General features: G+C 39.8%; 2 protein-coding genes across 9 annotated transcripts in view; one reads left to right on the top strand and one right to left on the bottom strand.

Annotated features, from left to right (window-relative positions):
• ZBTB25 (zinc finger and BTB domain containing 25) overlaps positions 1-16,844 on the bottom strand; it is a 93,525-nt gene that overhangs the window by 22,959 nt on the left and 53,722 nt on the right. For 2 of the 8 annotated variants that reach the window (XM_074290368.1, XM_074290358.1), the window contains exon 1: positions 5,763-7,048. The exons of 2 other annotated variants lie outside the window; for them this stretch is intronic. The gene's annotated coding sequence lies outside the window, so the exon portion shown is untranslated. Of the gene's footprint in view, positions 1-5,544; positions 7,049-16,844 lie in introns of those variants that run through there. 4 more of the 8 variants (XM_074290363.1, XM_074290361.1, XM_074290365.1 and 1 more) reach the window with 4 other exon arrangements.
• ZBTB1 (zinc finger and BTB domain containing 1) overlaps positions 7,136-16,844 on the top strand; it is a 21,950-nt gene continuing 12,241 nt past the window's right edge. The window contains exon 1 of the mRNA XM_074290355.1: positions 7,136-7,337. The gene's annotated coding sequence lies outside the window, so the exon portion shown is untranslated. The remainder of the gene's footprint in view (positions 7,338-16,844) is intronic.

A 16,844-nucleotide genomic window follows, 5' to 3' on the forward strand; every position in this document is an offset into this window, starting at 1 on the left:
TAAAATCAATACAAAGAAGATTAGAAGGAAAGCAGAAAATTGGGGGTAAATTTTTAGAGTTTCTTAGAGAAGGGTCTCATATCTCAAATATATATAAATTTTGTCAAATTAATGAAAACAAGTTAGTTACTAATTTATAAAATGCTATGGACAGGCAGTTTTTCAATCAAAGCGATATTGTCATATAAAAATATTTAAATCAGGATTGATGAGAAAGGCAAATTAAAACAACTCTGAAAAATCATCTCACACCTATCAGAATGGCTTAAAATGACAGAAGGGAAAACTGACAAATGTTGGAGAGGATGTGGAAAAATTGGGAGATTAAAACACTATTGATACAATTCTGAACTGAACCAAATATTATGGAGAGTGATCTGGAATTATGCCCAAAAGATTCTCTGATGTAAACAATAACTCTATCAGGTCTGTTTTCCAAGGTGATCAGGGAAAAAGGAAAAAAAAATGAATATGTTATAAAATATTTATAGCAGTTCTTCTGGGAGTGGCAAAGAACTGGAAATTGAGGGGATATCCATCAATTGGAGAATTACTAAACAAATTATGGTATATGATTTTGATGGTATACTACACTGCAAGAAATGAGCAGATTGATTTTGCAGAAAAACACGCGTGAAATAACAAAGATCATCTCTAGTGAGGGAGACAGTTCTGAACTAAAAATGTAATGTTCCAAAAATATTTAAAATTTTTAAAAAGAAAATTGTGAATTAACCAAACTGAAATGAAGAGATGTATGATGGGAGTTAATTACTGAAGGAGCACTCCCATCAACATGATTCACTTAAGTATTTAAAAAGGTGAAATTAGATAATAATTATTGAATTTATTTAACTTCTTTGGCTAGCTTTTTTTCTTTCTTTTCTTTCCTTTTTTTTTTTTCTGGATAAGATGGACACAAACATCTATGATTCTCTTCTGTGAATCTTTACTACCTCAACTCCACCAAGACCTTCTGGGCACAATGTACACAACAGGTACATTCAACCTCTCAATGAATTGTGGGTACAAGCTGCATCTTTCTTTTTGTTATTGACCTCCTTAGATTCAACAATTCACAATTCTCAAAAATGAGAAATGAAGGATTGGGCAGAGTATTGCATAACAAAATAAATGTATCAAGGTGGTTTCTGTTAAGTTAAAAATAAAATCTGTTTTATATGTTTGTTGACTGGAAGACTTGTATGGGACATAAAGACCTTTCAGACAAGAGCAAAATTCTGATGTTTCCAGGGAATATCCCAAGTAAGAATATAAACTACTAAGTTATTAGTGACAAGCTCAAGGATATCAGCTATAAGTTAATTTTATATTTATCTCACAATATTGCAAATTCCCTGAATCGTGTTCAATTTTGTTGGTGGCAAGGAATTTTTATCCCCTTTTGATAGTATAGTGCTTTGCATGTAGAGGTATATAATAAATATTTGATGAATTAAATTCTCTTTTATGTGCCTTCTGACCATATGAACATTTCACGAAGGGCTAATACACATTTTCTGAGTCTATAAACATAAAAAAATGAAAGGTCAACAAATTCAAAATGTCTGATATAATAAGAAGAATTTTATATTTACATAATGTTTTAAACTTTTCAAAGTTTATAGATCTATTTAAGATGCTTATAGAAACATATATATTAAAATATTAAGTGTGTGTGTGTGTGAAAGAGACACACAGAAAACAATTTATTCTGGAACAGTCAAGAAGCCAAAAGGAGTACTTAGATCAGCATTTCTAAATCTAGTATTCTGAGTTTCGTAAAGTCTTTCTATGTCAGAGGAATGCGAAACTTAATGAAGATATTAAAAAAACAACAGCATAAACTCCAATTCAGATTCCAAAATCCCAAAATCAGTTCCTTGTAAGCTAATAAAAGAATATTATCATGTTGAGAAATCTTCTTCAATAAAATATTGGTGGGAAAGTATTAACTTCTAACTCCCTATACTTATATCCACATTACCTGACTTAGAGCAAAAATCTAATTGAAAGCAATGTTCAAAATATTCATCTGAGCTGAGTGCAGGAACCCTCTAGTGATGTTCAGTTCTCTATACCTATCACAAAAGTTCCTGAAGTATGTTGGTCGAAGTAATTGGGGGAGGGGGGAATGCCTAACAGCAGTAATTAAAGTAGATAGAGCACTAGGCTTGGAATCAGGAAGACTCATCTTACCTCCCGCCTTAGACACTTTCTAGCTATATGACCATGGACAAGTCATTTAACCCTGTTTGCCTCAATTCCTCATCTGTAAAATGAGTTGGAGAAGGAAATGGTAAAGCATTCCTGAATCACTGCCAAGAAAACCCCAAAATGGAGTCACAAAATATGGAACATATCTGAACATTATCAAACAAAATATAGAACAAAATATATAGAACAAAAATATAAATGAACCTAGTACTCTTTCTTTCTCTCTTTCTCCCTCCCCCCACTATCTCTACCTCTTGGCTTCCCTAATTTCCTTCAGGAAATCCTGAAGGTCTCAGTTAAAAGTTTTAACCTTCTGCAAAAAGCCTTTCTGAATCCCCTTGATGCCTTGCCTCTGTGGATTTATAGCCAAAGTAATATGCAAACCTGTTTATACATAATTGTTTTCATATTATCTCACCCAATAGATAGTAAACTTATTGAGAGTATGAATTTTTGTTTTTCTTGGAATCATAAGCACTTAGAACATATCCTGGCATGTAGTAGGCAATTAATAAATTCCAGTTAATTGAATGACTAAAAAAACACCAGCAACTTTCAATAGGAAATAAAGGGGAAATATATATATAAATATATGTGTGTGGGTATTTATATACATATATATCACACACATACATATATTGTTTAGATTATTAAAAAATAGAACTATGTTTGGGGAAGGGAGGTAGGGAACTTGTGATTTCATCAATCTGAGGACTTTTCTCCAGGTATATTCCTTTCACAGATGCAGATCAGCAACTCATCTGCAAAATGTATCATACAACTAATTATGTCAGAGGCAGGCAATGAATCTTAACTCTAAGGCAGGTTCTTCTGTTACAATTGAAGTCCTTTTCTTTTATTGCTCATGAATAGAAAATAAGATCATAGATATAAAAAAAAAATAGGGATTTAAGGAAAAGTCTAAAATGTAGAACCACACCCACAGCACAATGATAGAGTTGAAAACAATCTGATATGAAATGAGTCTTCTTCCTCAATTCAAATGTACACCATACCAGGAAGTCTTTACTCTTTAGAAGCTAAAAAGATACTGTGCTTGCGTACTCTGAGTTTCTTCTTCTGATAAAATTATATGCTAATGATATATTACCAAACGTATATATCATAAATTAATTACAGAAAGCAAATCAACTGCAGATCACGGTACAACAGAAACTAAAAGACAAGATGTTCATAGTTTAGAATTAACACAAAGGAAGAAAATAATTCAATCAGTAATTCTGCCTTCTTTTCTCTCTACTCTTTCAGTAACTTAGCAAGCAAGGAAGACTGCAATGTTTTCTACGATGGGCTTTTTTCTTTTGGAAATTAGAAGAAATAACATTCTCCTCAAAGAGCTCCTCATTTCTAAGAAATATAAAGCACATAACTTTTCTGGCCCTAATTCATTTTATAAAATGGATGAATTTTTCATTACTAAGTGTGAAACCTCCTGGTCACATTAAATCAATTCAGTATAATAGCAGGGAAAGTATTATGTAACACTTCCCAGCAGAGCCCTGACCAGGACTTTTTTTTATTAGCCCAGACACTTAGGCCTCTCCTTCCATCTAGACAACGTGGCTCCTTCAGCGTCCCCCAATTCTAGGCTTGGGAGGGGGAAAGTGCCACTATACTTTTCAAGGGCAATAGAGAGTCTTGGAACCACAGGCGCCAATAACCAGTCACAGGCCGCTTCCTTCAGCCTTCCTTTCCTCTCCCAAAGGGGGAGGGAGGAGACAGCAACTGACCTCCCCATAAATAATGCACAAGCAAAGGACCTGCCCCAGGCCAAATTGTGAGGCAGGCAAAGTGGTACTCACCCATCCCTCTTCTCTAAGCTCTCTGGCTCTAAGTACCAGCTCTTTTATTGCCTAAAACCATCCTCCTCCCAGCAACCTAAGACTGCCAGCTCTCATTCGTTGATTCATTTAACAAAAATTCACTGATTAGGACTTCAAAGAGAAGCCATTTGTGTTTAGTCTAGTGAGAATAAGAACCTGAAGATGGGAGAGGAGAAGGGGGGAGGGGTTCTAGGTGATTCTCTAAGTAAAAACAAGACAGAAATGTCTAGGGAATATTTAGTCTAGTTTGACAACTAGAGATGAATAGTGACAGGGAAGCCTCAAAAAGGGGAATGAGGACTGTTTGGGGATGGCCTTAAAAGGCACCACTACTAATAATTCAGTACTTAATACAGTATATAAAACAATATTTAAATGTTTATTGAGCTAATTTGTATTTGGATGACACACAGCTTCAGATCTCAGAAAGGTTGATCCAGGCCTTCACAATGATAAGCATTTCACAGCACTTAACAAGCCCTTGGGGAAGTTCTGGGAGGGGCTGCGACACTTTTGCTCTCACATTCACAACACAGATAGTCTTTGTTCACTTCCAAAAGATTCGATTTGACCCCGAACCACCCATTCAGTATTAGGTATGCTTGGGACACACTAACTGATTGACTCACTCTGAGAGTGTGTAATCAAAATGTTCCTTCATTTGTTTCAGTTTAAGCACTTGTGATGTGAACGTTATGTAAGATACAGAGAAAAGAAAAATGACCCTGGAGGTCAGGTGTCACTACACTGTGGCTGAGCCTTGTATACAATGCTTAATCAGTGTCCAGGCCTTTTGTTTATATTTCGTGGATGCTCTGGAAGGAAGCTCCCTTCCAAGTCCAATATTTTGACTGTACTTTTGACACTTGGAAAATTCCTGTGGAAGAGAAGCAACGATGTGCCTGGAGAGACCTCAGGAGAGCTCCTGATCTGATCTGTGGCGTTTATGGGAAGGGTGTACAAGCTGTAGGGAAGTGGTAAATTAGGATGACACCTGAAAATAAAAAGAAGTGATGGTAGGGGGAGAAGACGGGTACTTGACTTAACAGACTATGCTTGGTGTATGTAAGGTGATGATAATAAACAAATGGAATGAGTCATATGGAAGAACTCCGTGCCTCAGGAATTATTCAATCTCAAATTGGGCCTGGAGGGGACTAAATCATCCTCTGATTCTGCCTAATGGGAATGGATCCGCAGGCAGGTAGGACTTGAGGTCTCTGATGGAGGAGGATTTGCAATCCATCCCAGAAGCAAGCAACCAGTTTCAGCAGGTCCCCTAACTCCTGGATCCTCGAGTTCGCACCTGTGCCCTCCTTCCTCTAGGTAAGGGGAGTCCAAGCAAAATCCTGGGGGCTCCCCAACCGGAGGCCAAAAAAAAAAGCAGGTTCTAGTGAAAGGCAGCTGTCCCTTTAAGGTGGCCCGTCTTTAGGCCCCCCATCCCACTGTGGTGACTGCACCATCCCGGGCCGAATGCACTCACCACCGCGGCACCCAAGGGCACCACCCCCTGCAACCCGAGTTCGGGGAGGAGGGGGAGAGCAGGTTCTGAGTATCCTGGCTCCGGAGAGCGCTTCTGGTTGCCATTTTTCTCCTCCCTTTTTTGCACGTCCAAAACTAAAGAAAAAAAAAAAAACCAAAACCAACAACAATCCCCCCAAAATCAATAAAAAATCCACCCCTCTCCCCGGAGCTACTTGCATCTGTCTCGCGACCGGTGCTGGCAGCTTGCAAGTCTCCTCGGAGCGGCTCACGCCCAGAGTCTGCAATCGGAACGGAGAAACCCAAAAGGGCTATGGAGGTGCATCCCTTACCCAGGTGCCGCCGCGGCACTGCCCGCTGCTCGGTGGGGGAGGGGCCGGGAAAGAGAATGGGGGAAGGGGGAATAAGCGAGGGGGGCGGGGGGAGTTGCAGCCTCCTAGCTGGGGACCTGGCAGAGGCTCGCGCGCTCACCCAGCGGTCCCGGGTCTCGCGCGGCTTCGCGCGATGCACCCCCCCCGCCCCCGCCGTCGGAGATGGCCCACGTGACCGCGCGCGTGGTGGCAGTGGGGGAAATGAGGGACTAGAAAATGAGGGCACGTGTGCGTACGGTACGCGCGCGCAGGTGGCCGGAACGGGCGAGGTTCAGCTTTGCATTGCTTCGGCCGCTGCGGCTTGGGTCCCAAAATGTTGGGACTGATTTTTCGTGCTGTGGGCTGGCGGTTTATACGCTTGCGAGCGCACGCGGGTACCGACCTCTTTAGGTGACTTTTATTGAGTGTATAAAAAGCATGGGCCAGGGTCCCCGTGAAGAAACATGAGGGTGGGCGCAGACTTGTGAAACAGACTCCTCGCTGGGATAAGACTCGGGTAGAAGATATCTCTGGATAGGATCATGGTTACCTCGACACCAGAGCAGTGTTGGGCAGGGCGGAGCATGAGGGGCTGAGTGGCTCCGGTTCAACAGGCTGCCGCGCCAAAGGGGGTGGGGGCTGTCAAGAGTAACTGGAACTTAAAAGGCTGGCGTCTTTGCGACCACCGCGCCTACCGTGGGGCAGAGCCCGCCGGCTTTTTAGTGTTTCCCAAAGCAAAAGAGCGCCGGCGTTTGCGAATCTGAGATGCCGAGAGGAGTCCCATCGTGGGGCCCCACGTCAGAAGTCGTAACATGTGGATCCCGGAAAAAAAAAAAAAAAAGCAGCATCCGGACCCCGAGGGAGTTGGGAGCTCTAGCCTAGGCAACTCCCCTATGTATACAGTCGGGCAAAACACCCGAAAAAAAACAACCCAAACACTCCAAAAGAGGATCCCAAGATTATCCCTTCCCACCCTCTCTAGAAGTTAGTGAAACCCTCTCAGTTCGGGTTGTGCCAGCCCCGACTCAGAAACTTGTTGCAGACCCATAAGCTGTTGCGAGTGCCCCTAGGAGCAAGCGATCGAGTGACTGAGGAGGGAGTGGGTGGGCGGGAGGGGAGGAAGGGAGGGAGGGGAAAGCTGGCGGACGCCGCCGCCGCCGCAGCCGCCAGCGAACGGGTGGGCAGACCCTGAGTCGCCGCGTAAGCGGGGCCGGCTCAGTGCGGTGCAGCAGGCGCGGCTGTGCGGCAGCGGAAGTCCTTTGTTGCAGCGCAGTCCCTGGCAGAGCAGGAGTCGAGCTCGGGGAGCAGCCGGAGCCCAGGGCGCCTTCGCTGCCGGGGTTTTATTTTTTTTCCTGCCCTTTCGCCTTTCCCGCTCTGTCACCTACAGCTTTGCCTTAAAAGTCCTCCGAGGCTTCTCCCGCAGTCCCAGGTCCTGCGGTGGCCGGTGAGTAGATTCCGGGCGCTGGAGCTTGGGGGAAAAGGGGGGGACGGGACGGGACGGGATGTTCGCACAACTTTGCGACGCAGCTTTGGCCTGGCCGAGAGCGAGGGCCGGGGAGAGGCGCGAGGACACGCGGCTGGCGTCAGGATCGGGACGGGGCGCTTCCAGCTTTCTCCTTGGGCCTCCCGGGCTGAGAAGGCTGCGACCGTCCTAGCCGGGGAACCCAAATCCGCTGGCCTCTGGGCAAATGGATTCCGAAATGACTTCGCGTCTTTTCTTTTCTTTCTTTTTTCTCTTGCTTTCTTGGCGGGAGGCGGGAGGGTTCGGTTTGATTGACGTGTTCGGAGTCAGCTCCTCGCCCCGCCAGGGGTTGGGGGGGGGGCATTTTAGGGGGGGAGGGGGAGGTGTCCCAGAGCTCAGGCAGACTCTTGCTAGTCTGGCGGGGAAAGGACGCCGCAAAGACCGTGGGTTTTCCTTGCTACGCTGCGACCCACCCACGTCCTCCGGCCCCCAGCACAACACGCTGTTCTATGTGCACCGGAAAGTGCGTGGGTTAGGAGTTTGGACTCTGTTAAGCTGCAAAAAATCCCTTCCGCTTTCAACCAACTACAAAAATGGTTAGCGCGGGACCGCCCAAAATATAAAGGGTTCGATTTCTGCTCCTCCCATCCTTACCTCCTAAATGTCAGTCTTAAAGAGAAAAAAAAATTACCGAACTGAGAATGGGAAGGTCCTCCCATTACTGAAATAGTACTGTTTTAGAACGTATGGCATAGGTATGTTCATATAATTTATTTTAATGACATAGGATGAGTCTTAAACGTGGCAACTCGACTCACTCAGCCTTATCCGTATGTCAAAAGTGTAATGCTACACTGCAGGAAGGTTGCACCAGTGTGTGGACTGGGCCTGGAGAGACTGTAACTTTGGGTAGGTTCCAAGAGGTTTGTGGTGTCTCGGAATCGATTTCTTAAGCCAAAGTTGACATTCTCGAGGAGATTTTAGTGAGGAATTCAATTGCCACAGTGGAGGAGCTTTGGCACGGGACCGCAGCCTCCAGGATAGCTACATTTAGGATTTTTGTGAAAGTAGGACGGTGTAATTTGGGGCCAAAGATGGAGATAAATTGGGAAGAAATGGGGAAAATTGAGACAGAAAAACCAGAACTTTGGTGCTGGAATGGCATCACTTATTAAGTTCTCAGGATCTTAAAGTTTGGGGATTTTTTGGTTACTCTCCTGCCCCAGCATAGTGCTAGATATAATACTTGATTTGACATAAAACTGTTGTTTTCTTTTCTTTGGTAACTATTTAGGAGACAGTTAGTCTACTCATTTTTAAATAAGGGGAAGAAACTGAAGAGGGAGAGGTGGTTTGCCAAAAGTTAGACATTAAAAGTCTGTAACCCATTCCCAGTGCTGTTTACATTCATGTTTATTCTATCCAGCAGAGCCAGAATTCGTTACCCAATCGATGACATCATGGTGGACACATTTCTAGTTGAACTACCTTTGCTACTTTTTGCCACCCTCTCCAGTATAATAGTTTTGTGGGGAGTCCAAGGGCTGCCTCAACCGAGGCCTTGTACTGTGTTAAAGCAGGAAATCAAATAGTCCACTCACAGTCTGACACATGACTCCTCATCCCTGAAGTGCTTAATGGCAGTTAAGGGGCTTTCCCAAAAGTTGAGAAGCACTGCACTATAGTGTACCACTAGTGGTTCTCATTAGGTTTTGCTATAGCCAGGATCTCAGCCCCAACAAAATAGATTTCCTTTGTGTGCTGTTTGTATTTTGATTTGCATTACATTTATGTGTGGGTCTCAACACCTTTGCTAGAAAGGCAAGACCCATCTGATGATTTTGTTTATTGTTGTCTCTCTTAGGGCCTCCTAGCACAGTGCCTGGCACTTAGGAATAATAAATGTCCCCATCTTATTGTGCTAACTAGTGTCTTGATTTCACTTTCCTTAAGTCCCCCTCCCCCACTAGCTGGGATTCGGCCCTTATACCCAGGACTACTTTCCTTTTCCTCACCACTCTCATGTATTTCTTATTAAAGGAAGTGCTAGATCTTTTCCCTACCACTGTAATGCTGACAGTTAAAAGGAGAAAGAACTGTGTATTTTATCAAACCTTCTGTTTGGTAATTGAAAAGCATAGTTAATATTAGGCAAACAGACCCTCTAAATAACATAATTGAAAGTTTTAGCAAATGTAAAATGCTTGTTTCGGGTTCCAGTAGATATGTACTTAGTTGGGAAACCACAATACCAGGTCTTATTTCAACTTGACAAATTCATCAAGTCACTTTTACCAATTCATCCATGTGCACAGGCTCTGGAAACTGAAAGCTTGAGTAAAGCTAAGCAAATTCACATATTAATTGTCAAATAAGACCAGCTGATTATTATTACGGAGGATAGCCTTTTTTTTTTTTTTTTTTTTTTTTTTTTTTTTTTTTTTTGGTGTTAAAGTACTTAAAAGCCTAATCAATAATTTAAAAATTTATTAAGATCCTGGAGTTTGTAAGGTGGAGATTTTCTTCAAGGAGGGGCAGGAGGCACTGACCCAGCTGTGTATGTGTGTGTGTGTGTATAATTAGTATCTAGGCATCTCATGTAGGTGGGCCAGTAGCATTATTAAAGTTCATGATGATTTAGTAAAGAAGAGCACCATATTTGAAATTAATTCAGAAATTTACTATTTTAATAACCTTGTGTTAATCATCCCATGTCTCTGGCAGGTAGTATTCTCATCTACAAAATGATAAGTTGGACGGGGTGATCTTTATAGCTCTAAATCCTGTGTTCCTCTATAAGTAGTTTCAGTCAATGTACAGTATTAACTTATTTCAAGTCAAGTATCTATTAAGCATCTCAACTATATCAAGAAAAGATAATGAAGCTATTGCATGGGACTCAAAATGTTACCTAGAAGGATAATTGAAAGCAAATCTCATATTCATCTTTGTAAAGTGTTTTTTTTAAACAGATTAACTGATCTCTTTTTTTTTTTTTTAAATATAAGTCTTACCAATTCATATAGTAAACACATGTGAGCATAGTCCCTGTCCTTGTGCAACTGAAAGTTTCCTGGGGAGGATTAAGTAAATCTATAACAACATTATATAATATTACAGACAAATGCATTATAAAATTGCAAAACAAAATGATGTGGCAGCAGGAGGAGGACTTCAGTCACTGGTGACTGGGGGAGTCATGGAATAATCTGTAGCAGAGTTAACTTGTGAATTGGGTTTTAAAACTCAGATTGGAAATAATAGGTGAAGAATAGATATAGCAGACATAGGGAACTCATATGAGTAAATACTATAAGAAGCAGTTATTATCTTGGGATATTGGGTTCAAAGACAGGAAAAATCACCTAGGTTCAAATCCTGTGGTTCAGGTATTTCCTATTAGGCAAGTCATTGAGCTTCAACCTTCCTCATCTATAAGTGTGGGTGTGGGGGGTTAATAACATCTTTCTCTGGGTTATTGCATTAAATAAGATAATTGATGTAAAATACTTTGTAAAGCTGAAAGTGCTATAGAAATGTGAGCTATTATGGTGATAGGAAAGTATGGAACATTGATTGGAGCATTTTAGTAACAACCAATGTTAACATATCATGTGATCTTCACACCTATTCTGTGAGATAGGCACTACTAATATATGGAAGGGTTGGAAAAGTACAGAAGCTCTAGATGGAGTAAGGCCTTGAATACAGGAGTGAAAAGTTTGAACTTAATTCAAGAAGTAGTAGATTTTTGCTAGATTATTCTAGCATTAGAAGCAGATTGGGAGTGGAAGGTACAATTAGGGCATTGATAGGGTTGGTAAACAGACTGGGAATTGGGTGGAAGAAGGGAGAGATACTGTGGTAGGAGAAACCTATGGAATTTTCCCTCTGGCCTGCACAGGTGCAGAGTATTATGGGAAGATATATTATGAGTTAGAAATGGCAATGAAAGGATGGGACAAGATGATGGAATATCAGTCAAATCCACTAAAAAGGAGGACAGAATAATAATTCGTATTCACATAACATACTTTACAAAGATCTTTTCAGGTAGGTCAGGCCCCTAAATTACCATGTGTTAAATTTTATATAGCTTCATGTGCTTACCTATGTATATGTTTTCTCCTCTAATAGAATGTAAGATCCTTGAGGGCAGAGACTTTTTCATTTTTGTCTTTGTATTCTCAGAATCTAGTAATAACACCTGGAACAATACCAACATAAATGCTTATTGAGCTGGGAGACAGAGGAAAAGCAGTAGTAGCTCTCAGACCTAGATATTTCAGAGGAAGGATTCAAAGATAATATTTACCCCAAAACTGAATTGACAATAAAGGTTGAAATAAATGAGAAAAAAAATATATGCCTGATTGCTTTTGCTGTTACACATTGCCTGGTGTGCTTTGGAATTGATACAAGACTTTAATATTTTGCTGATGTACTGTGATCTCATCCATGTGGGCATTTCCTGGAACTGTGAGGAACAGAACTCATTCATATATTATGACGAGTCCACACCCACAGGGGTGGGAGGGGCCAGACTTTCCTCTATATTGTTGGATTTTATGTGCATATCTCTAGATCTTGTGTGATCTAATCTCAAAATAAGATGGCCCTTTTAGAACATGTCTTTGACAATCTCCTTAAATTCCCTTACTAGATTCTTTCAGTAGTAATATGTCATAGCTTTCTCATATCCACATCTCTTTGGGTGATGTGACTAATTCTAAAGAGACTATTATTCTATGTTTTGTAGCAGTTTAGCATTACTAGATTATTCAGTCGGTTTAAAAAAAATGATATTTAAAAGGTGGGCCTTTCTTTTGGAGAGAAGTTCAGGGTTATTAAAAGCACTGCCATTTACCAAGTGTAATTCAGCCTGCTTACCTCCCCTTATTCTTGGTCTCTCTTCAGCATCTGTTAGATGTGCTAAGTCTCGTTCTGTGGCCTGTCCATTGGCCTTTTTGTAGTCAACAAACATAGTAAGCTTTTGTTTTCTCTACATATTCCTGCTTATATGTGACTGTAAAGATAGGGTCCGCTTCAGAATTTTGTTTGTAGCAAGTTTACCTTCATCAAGAATGCCCTTCATTATTCTTATGAAGATTTTGTAGGCAAAGAGAAAGTGGCATGGATTGGTATGTTAAAAGTTTAAAAATTGAGTTATGTGCATCTTTAAGTTAACAGATTTGTATCTTATTCTGACTTTTTCCCTTTCATTTCATTGTTTATTAATCAGGGTATATATATTGTGAAATGTCCTAAAACTAGGATAAAATTCAACATGAAAAAGCCACATGTGAAAAAACATTTTAACCACAAAATTTGGAGGAGCTAATAATTGAGTAAAATTAGAACTAAAATATCAGCTGACTGTGGAATGCTAGAGGACAGAGAAAAACTGAGCTCTCAGAGCAGGGAGAAGTATCTCTCAGGACTTCATCCATGGGAACAGAGTAATTATGGACATTTAAAAGTCCCGAGGGCCTACTATACATAAAAAGAGATATTTCTTGTATTTTATTAGAGAGGGAGGGAAAGCTAGAGAGATCATTATTGGTTTTTTGTTGATAAAACTGAGATGTAAAGAGAAGTAAAATAAATTGCTCTTGGTCACACAGTTACAGAAAATCAGAACATAGAACTCTGTATTTCTTCTTTTACCACATTAAACTAACATGCATTCACTAAACACCACTTCATGGTACTTAGCTTGCTAGGCTCTGAGTTCTTTACCCCCAAAAAATATTATTCTCAAATTGATTACACTCTGTTGGGGTGGACAGTATCCCAATGTTGTCACCCCCATTAGATTTTTGAAATGGCAGTGAGAAGAGGGTACAATCTAAGCACGGAGAATGAAAAGTGCAAATAAATGGAGACAGGAAATGGAGTATCTTGAGTAAGGAAGAGAAAGAAGGCCAGTAAATACTACTACAATTACTTCTGAGAGACAGTATCATGATGTAAAATCAGCCCTGGGTTTGAAATTTTGAAATTAAAAATTAAAGTCAGGATTTTATTGTTCACTAACTACAATTTTGGAAAGAACATTTCCCCTCATCTAACCTCAGTAGCCTCATCTATTTTTTTAAAAGTCTCCTTCCAAAATTTAGAGGACCATCAGACCTCCACAGAGCAGGCTATGGGTCTTTTTTTCTGTCTCTTGACATTACATGGATAATGGTGGATCATCTGTCAGTTAGACCAGCTTCTCAGTTAGATGACTAATTTATTCCCTGTTTTTCTATTTTTTTTTTAATTTGTTTTCTAATGATTTCTTCCTCCTCCAACCTCAACACTGGTTGCTTGTACTTACCATTGTGCAAGTTTCCATTGCCTTCTCGGTGACCTTAACTTTAATTCTTCAGAACTTTGATATTTCATGACTTAAAGCTATATAGCATTACCAGAAGAATACTGTTATTAGAAATAGATATTTGTTTCAGGAAGAAGTTTGGAGTCATTAAAAGCATTATCTAGTTTTCTACATTCAATCTAGATAGCTCCTCTTCTGGGCCCAGCTCTTTGTCCAGTTTGAGTGCCTGTCCAAGATAGATTCAATTGTAGGCTGGCCTGGAAACCTAAAAAGTATAACATTGTTTCTCAGACCCAGATAGCTTTCTTACAAATGATTTTTTTTAAACACAACTGTTCTATGATTAAAAAATATTCCATCCTACATGATGAACCTGGAGCCCTATACAATTTTTCCATTCTAGTTAGACCAGAGATGGAAATCAGTTAACATAATTAAAGATGCTTCAATGAATCTACAATTTTATGAGTTTGGATATCCCTTCTCTCTTTATTAAGTCACAACTCAATTCATAATGTCTCATCCTTTTATCCACATTTTCCTATATGTTCTCTGTAAGAAATATTCCCAATGCAATAATGACCTTCTTTGTCTTTCTATATTAGTTCTTGCAATAGCTACCTATCCATACCACTTCCTTTTTCAGTCATATATGCTCTCAGTGAAGCCTTTTGCACTTCCTTTTGTTTCTAAGTTGTCACGGTAATCAGCTTCACCAGACAGAGCATCACCAGAAAAATGTCATAGTTTCAAAAAATGGGTTTTGGTGGTAGGGAGAAGTTTAAGATCATGGAAAGTGCTGTATAATTTTCTAAGTAAGTTCCAAATTATGTTCATATTCAATTCTGAGCCCAGCGTATTCCTATTTAATATATGTAGCCAGAACCATACAATTTCAACACTGGGTTATTATTCCCTGGTGAACCTAGCTCTGGGTTAAGCACTTAACAGATAATTGTCAACTACACCATCAGTAGTGTGGCCAAATGGATAGAGCATACTTCTTGGTTTCTGGAAGACTTTTCCCTCCTTTAGCTTCTGCCTCGGACTTAGCATGGGTTTTCAAAATAGACTTATTAAAAGTTAAAATCTCAAGCCAACTAGGAAAGGAGATGGGGGAGGGGGAAGTGGAGAAACTTTATAGTTGTCATAACCTCTCTCAGTCTTAGTTTCCTTGTCTACAAAATGGGGGTAGCCCTTTCATGGTCCTTATAAATAAAAATGCTTGCTTTTTTTTTTTTTTTTTTTTCTTCCCCTTTAAAGGAATAGATGGCATTCTTCTAGTTCCAAGATCCCTAACCTCTTTTTATGTCATATGACTCCTTTTGCAGTCTGGTGAAACTTATAAAACCCTTCTCAGAATAATTTTTAATTGAATAAAATACATAGCATTACAAAATAAATCAATTATACTGAAATGTAGTTATTAAAATTTTAAAAAAATCTTCACAGACCCAGCTGAAGAACCTCTGCTTTGGTTAAATTTATGATGTACATAAAGACTGCAATGTATCAACTAAGCATTAGAAATATGTGACAGAATAAGTCCATATTAAAAAAAACTCCAGTGAGACTCAGAAGGATTTCAGTTGAATAACTCAAATACAAAATTGGAAATGAGTTGTCTAATTATACTGACACTCAGAACCTTAGCACATAAAATTTGGAAGGGACCCTCAGAAGCCATCTAATTCAACACATATTGGCCAAGAATTGCTATTATATAATTGATAAAATAGATATTCAGTCCCTGCTATATCCCCAGTAAAGTAATGCCTTTGGCTGACACTCCCATTTTTGGACAGCCTGTGATTGTTTGAAAGTTCTTTACATCCACAAGAAAATTGGCTCTGCAACTTCTAATTATTGGTGCCACTTGTGTCCTCTAGAAGTTTACAGAACAAGTTCTAATCATCTGTTCTTCCACATGATGAACCTTCAAATACTTAATGACCCAAGAAGTTTCTTCTCTAGGCCAAACATCCCCAGTTCTTTGGACTCATCCTCAAATGGCTCTAGTCTGTAGACACACGTTAGTTTGTTCACATCCTTCCTAATACCATTCAGAACTGTACACATTTTTCCAGTTGTGGTCCATCTAGGGCAGAATATACACAGTGGGTTAACACTTGTTTATTCTTAGTGTTACCTAGACCTTTTTTTTTTTTTTTTTTTTTTTTTTGGCTAGAATGTTTAATACCTTTTGTAAATCTCTATGCCTGAGTTGTGCCCTATAAGAAAAAAAAAACTGCTTAGAAAATAAATTATAGGGTTGCTATTTATATTACAAAATAACTTACTACAAAATAATTCCTTTATGTATAGAGAAAGCCAATCTAATATTTGTTCTATACAAAAGGCTTGGAACTAGTTGACAGAGAATTTAAAGCCAAATTGTAGTGCCTATTGAAGATCTTTTAGAAATTGCAAAATTAGCATAATTGACAACACATGGGAAGTCAATGTTGAAGGAACTGTGAAAAGACAGATTCAGTGATGCACAATAGGTGGAGTTGGGAAGTGATTCTAGATACATTTTTTAATTATGCAAGAAAAGTAATCAAACTATGGCCTGACAGGCAGTGATCCCACTATTATATATTCTTTGTAGTAGCAAAAAAGTGAAGACAAAGTTACCCACCAATTGGGTGGTGATTGGTGAGGAAAACACCAAAATTATGGCATGTGAATGTAATAGAATGTTATTGTCCTGTAAGAAATAACAAACAAGAGATTCAGAAAGGCGTAAACCACTGAATCGACTTCTTATGAACTTCTGGAAATGGGAATTAAACTTGCAGATGAAGAAAATCCCTTTAAGACATCTTAGTATATTTTAATTCTACATTTTTATAGGGAAAATATTAAAAGTGAGATTAAGTGACTCACCCAGGGTCCCACAACCTGTGTGTGTGTGTGTTACTTTTTTACATCAATTAATAGCTAACATACAGCATCCAGGGCATCGAGGTGTCAAAAGTGGACAGAGCACTGGGCTTGGAATCAGGAAGACTCATCTTTATGAATTCAAATCCAGCCTCAGACACTTACTATACCTTTGTGACCCTGGGCAAATCACTTACCCCTGTTGGCTTCAGCTTCTTCATCTGTAAAATGTGCTGAAGAAGAAAATAGCCACCCCATTGTCTTTGCCCAGAAAACTCCAA

The sequence above is a fragment of the Sminthopsis crassicaudata genome, chromosome 2 (genome assembly GCF_048593235.1).
Source record: "Sminthopsis crassicaudata isolate SCR6 chromosome 2, ASM4859323v1, whole genome shotgun sequence".
Classification (NCBI taxonomy): domain Eukaryota; kingdom Metazoa; phylum Chordata; class Mammalia; order Dasyuromorphia; family Dasyuridae; genus Sminthopsis; species Sminthopsis crassicaudata.